Genomic DNA, 5,421 nt, shown 5'->3' on the forward strand with positions numbered 1-5,421 from the left:
CTTAAGGGTTATTTCACTGCTTTGTCGCTCTGCGTGCATGCGTGCGTGTGTGCGCGCGCAGGTCTGGTACTGATGAAACACAGAACTGACACCTCAAAAGTGCAGGCAATGGATATTTGTCAAGTACTTTTGTAAAATAACCTCTAAGGTTTTATAGCCTGATATTTTTTTTTTTTTTTATTTTTTATTTTTTAAATTCCATATGAAATCATTGGGCGATTCCAAATAAAGTATATTGTGGTTTTGCATATGTGGTGTCATTTTAAATTTAGCCTGAATTCATAAGCTAAGCTTTGAGTGATGTGAGCTCCATGTGCAATTTGGAAGGGTTGTATCCAAAATGCATGTTTGAAATGCTCGAACCGCAGATGCTGCTCAGTGTCTAGTCTCCTGCTGCAGCATCTAGTGATAGACTTGAAGAAATGTACACTTCAGCGTGGGCTTGGCTCCTTTCTCTGACACCAGCACAAATTAGACCCTCCCTGCTGCACATTTACACAGTTAGTTCATCAAGGTGGATTTTGAGATGCACAGTACATATGTGACCAAGTGACACAGGAGCTTTTAGTGTTCTGTTTTTGATGTCCATCCATTGGGTACCAGTAACTGCTTGTCCAGTGCAGGACTGCACTGGTCCAGAGCCTGTCCTGGAAAGATGGTGTGTGTGTGTGTGTGTGTGTGTGTGTGTGTGTGTGTGTGTGTGTGTCAGTCACAGGGCTATCTCACACTACAAAGAATTAGTCACTAGTTCACCTGAAACATACGTACGGTACTGTGCAAAAGTTTTAGGCACTTGGCGGGGAGGGTGGAAAGCCGTAAAGTGAGAATGCTTCCAAAAATAATGCTCTTAATTTCCTACAAAGCTTAGTAACCATCCATCGTCAACAATCGCTTGGGGCCGTGGGCTTGGCTGGGTCCCGCTCTCTGGCGGGTCTGGGGTTCGAGTCCTGCTTGGGGTGCCTTGCGATGGACTGGTGTCCCATCCTGGGTGTGTCCCAACAGTCTCAGACTGTGTGCGTACTTTCTTCAAGGACATACAAAACCCTTACTGTAATACTGTAACTTATTGCAAAAGGAATGCTTGGAAATCTAAAATATGCTTTTTCCCATTGACACAAATGCAGAAGACATTAAATAACCGTATAAAACAGATATTTTTGTGAAACATCTAAGCGCCTCAGACTTTCGCACAGAGTACTGTATTTCGAGTGTGGGAGGAAACCCACAGGGAGAACGCGCAGACCGAGCCCACGTCCGAACCCGCGGCCCACAGGTTACGAGGCCCCGGCGGCGTCTGAGCGGCGCCGCGTTGAACGACGATCTCCGGGCTCGCGGCGGGGCGGCACGCGGACGTGGGCCCGTGACGTCACGGGAAGGTAACATTCCACAAGTGGCTCTTTTTCTGGGCGCGAGGAGCCTCTAGAGACACGGAGAAGGCGGTTGTCCTTCGGTGAGTATCGCTCCTCCTCCGCATTTTCGTGCGGCACAGCGGTAGAATTTGTCACCCGAACTCCAGAAGTCCGCGACATACTGAAATTTGACCGTCCGAAGCTCCGAGATATAATGATTAAAAAACACGGTGCAGCTCTGAGAGGCTCTGCAAGTCGGGATTTTTACGCAATTTGCTCCAATAAATCCGCGCGTTTTGCCATTTTTTCGCGACGTGACGCGCATCACCCAGACTGAGACTGTTCTGTTGTGGGGCCAGGATTGCTTTTGTTTACAAATGTACACTTTTAAATAACAGAGTCAGCCTCTCTAACGTGGAAAAATACAACAAAGGTGATCGAAAATGAAGAGAAACAGTCACTTCCAGCTTGCCTTGTGTCGCGCCAGTTTTGATTTTGCTCGTGTTACTTACCGTTTTAGTTCGCGCACAAAACTGGGCAGGGCGGTCGAAGACGAAAAGCTTCGCAAATTGCACGAACTCTTTTTTTTTTTTTTTTTTTTGCGCTTTCCTCCGCGGCTGTGCACAAAGACTATGTGTCAAAAGTGCGCCCTTTTCCTTTCCTTGCAGCACGTAACAACACACGGCAAAAAAAGTTCATTCGCCTCAGACAGAACAGGAGCGCTTGTGTGTGTTTTCTTTTTTTTTTTTTCTTTTTTTTAAGTTCCCCAGTTGGCGCTTTAGTTCGAAGTTCCCTACATCATTTAACCCATTTACAGGAGGGTGTTTTACTTTGTCACTTCAGTGTAAGAACCTTGGTGAGGGCTACTGCAGCTAGCACCGAGTGGGATTTGAACCAACAACCCCTTGGCTCCCAACAGCCAGTAGTGTAGTGGTCAGAGCTGCTGCCTTTACCCCCAAGGTTGCAGGTTTGATTCCCATCTTCAGCTGTACAAGGTACTTATCCTAAAGTTGCTCCAGTAAAATTACTCAGCTGTATAAATGGGTAAATAATTGTATATTGCTTTAGAGAAAAGTGTCTTATAAATGTAACGCGGGTCCTTCACTGCTGCCGCATCTACTGTATTTTAGAAGCTAGAAAGGCTGGACCTGGGTGGATATAACAGCGGTACAGTGTAACGTTTATGTTTGCGAACAGGTGTGCTGTAGCTGTGATGTCGGAGAAAGGCGGGGCAAAGCCCAATGAGGGGCTCATGGTGATGCAGGAGCTGGAGGACAGGCTGAACGAACACATTGACAAACTGGAGCACATCCGCCTGAGTGCCACCGAGCTCAAGGATAATTTGTCTGGGGTGAGCTTGCCTTGACTTTACTCCAAAATCTGGGTTATACCAGCCGAGGGTATGATGGGATTCCACCCCTGCTGCTGTTTTCCCCCCACTTTAGTCTCAATAATAATGAATTCAAGATTCAAGAGTTTATTGTCATGTGTACAGTAAACAGTTTGTTACACCGTACAATGAGATTTTTACTCTGTGAATCCTCTCAGCAGCCTATGACATAAATTATAAGGACATAAGGAAAGAAAAACACAAGGAGAACAGAGGGTGTAGATGACAAATTTACAAAAATTACTATTAGTGCAAGGTCACAAATTGCAAAAATTACTAAAATTCCTATTAGTGCAAAAATCCAAGAAACGAGGTGATATAAGTATATAAAGTATACAGTGCGCAATGTAAACATGGGAGTCGTACATGTGCAAAGTCCTGCAGAGGTAGATTGGGTCTATTCATGGTTGGGGGGGGGTGTATTTGCGTACGCAAGGTATGCGGAAAGATCTAGATGTACAACCTTGGGAACCTTTAATTAGTATGTAGTGTTGAGTTATATAAGAAACAATCATAATGAACATTCTGAGTTACACAAAAGGATGTTTGTATCTGGAATGACTGAAAATGTTATGAAGATAACAAATGATGCAAAACACCTGGAAATGTTACACACGATAAAAATGAAAAGGTGAAATCGGCAATTGTATTGTTTTGTTCCTGCAATAAAACACTCCTTGGAGCTGATTTAACACTGCTTGTTTTACTGTTCAGGTGGGTAATTGTGTACATTTATAAGCACAGAAGTACAAACTGTTCTCTAGCCTTCTTAAAAATTACAGGTGAAGGCTTTGTGCAGTTCATCATGACAGAAACGGATAACAGAAACAGGGATTCAATAATATTGAAACCAGTATTTCCTGTGAAAACATTCTATGACTCTTGTATCAATATTTCTTTTGAAAGAAGTGAATCTGAATTTAACCTAAATTTTTAACCAGTTTTTTGGGTGATAAAATGTAGCTGTTCATTTGCAGTGTTTATTTTATACTGCTTTTTAATTAATCTTTATCATGGGTACTGATTATTTTGAAATAGTGGAAGTAATTTTGACAGCCTTTTTGATGGCTTTACACTTCTGTTCCAAGTGTCTCTTTTTTGACCATGTCAGAACCATGCTGACCTCAAGCAGTCCATTTCTGACCACCTTGACTGGCTGAGTCAACTCGGTGAACGTGTGGAAACGCTTCAGATGAACACTGCTGTCTTTGTGCAGGTGAGATTGGTGAATCTCCCAAGAATTGTGGGACTATTAAATATCATAACTGTGTGCTGCGCATCCAGTACACACAATAAGTAACATTTCATTTAGTTCTTTTGATTCTTGCAACCGCTGTGTACATTTCCAGATGAACACCAAGCCTCGAACCTGGGGCAGCAAGCAAGGGTCCCGGCGCTCTGCTCACGTGGGGCCCCTTCAACCAGCCCCTGGTGATGATGCTCAGTCTGAGTTTGGGTGGTCGCCTGTGCGTACGAGACGCAGCAGCGATGCGGCGTCTGAGATGTCCTGTGCCTGGTAACCAAGTGTGTGACTGAGCATTTGAAAAAACAGGTCACACACTGGAGCAGGGCTGCCCAAGAGTGTAAAAATAAAGTACAGTTACAGTATTGTGAAAGAGTATTTGCCCCTTTCCAGTTTTTTTGCAGGTTTTTGTCATTACATTGGATCAGATATTTTTTTCAGTTCAAGTAGTCTATGAAAAGGGCTTCAGAGGGAAAAATACTCCAGTATTGTGTACAGGCAGTCCCCGAATTACTAATAAGTTCCGTGTCCTCAGTCCGTCTTTGTCGGATTTTAACGTAAGTCAGAGCAGTTGGGTATGGTGGGTATCTAATGTCATTTTGTCAAATGTTTGACTAAGTATATCGTATATTGTGTACTTTTCTATGCATAAGAAACATTAAAGAAACACTTTGGATACACTAAAACATCTTTAATATAACAATACAGTAATAATAATACAATGTAATGATAATAATATAATGAGATGTATGTTGGTTTGGAGAAAAGCATCTGCTAAATTAATAAAGGTAAATGTAATAATAAATGTAACTACAGTATTTGTAGTATAGAGAGATAATAAATGTTACTACTGTGATGATGAACAGAGGACACGGATGAGGCTGGATCCAAGTGCAGGATCGTTTATTCAGAATCAAAGGACAGTGTTCTGGTCGGGGACGGGCGAATGGTCGGTCAGGCAATCGGTGAACTGAACAGAGGCGAGGATTCAAAATCTTGGTCAGGGGACAAGTCGGGTGGTCGTTATCAAAGAGACGTGGAACAGGACTAGAGATCAATCAGGGACAGGACTTCAAGAGCAGAGCGAGGGAGGTTTGAGAAGGCGTTGTTGGTCTGGAGGGAGATTCCGCAACTGGGAAGAAGTGTCTTTTGTAGCCGAGCTTTGCAAAGTAGCGCCCATTTATTATTACGAACCATTGTATATACAGTAACTTGAATTTTTTATATAATAGGGTTAATTATGAAGTTTTCATTTGACTGTTACTTAAGGGTGACAAAAATAAACTTCCAGTCAGTAAGGGGGTGGTTCGTAAGTACAGGTTGTACACAAGTTGGGCGTTCGTAACTCGGGGACTGGCTGTATGTGCAATTTCTGTGGTGGGGTAGATAAAGAAATGTGCAATTGCAGGTGTGAAAAAGTAATTTCTACCTTGCTTTAA

This window comes from Scleropages formosus, chromosome 6 (assembly GCF_900964775.1).
Source record: "Scleropages formosus chromosome 6, fSclFor1.1, whole genome shotgun sequence".
In the NCBI taxonomy this organism is placed as follows: Eukaryota; Metazoa; Chordata; class Actinopteri; order Osteoglossiformes; family Osteoglossidae; genus Scleropages; species Scleropages formosus.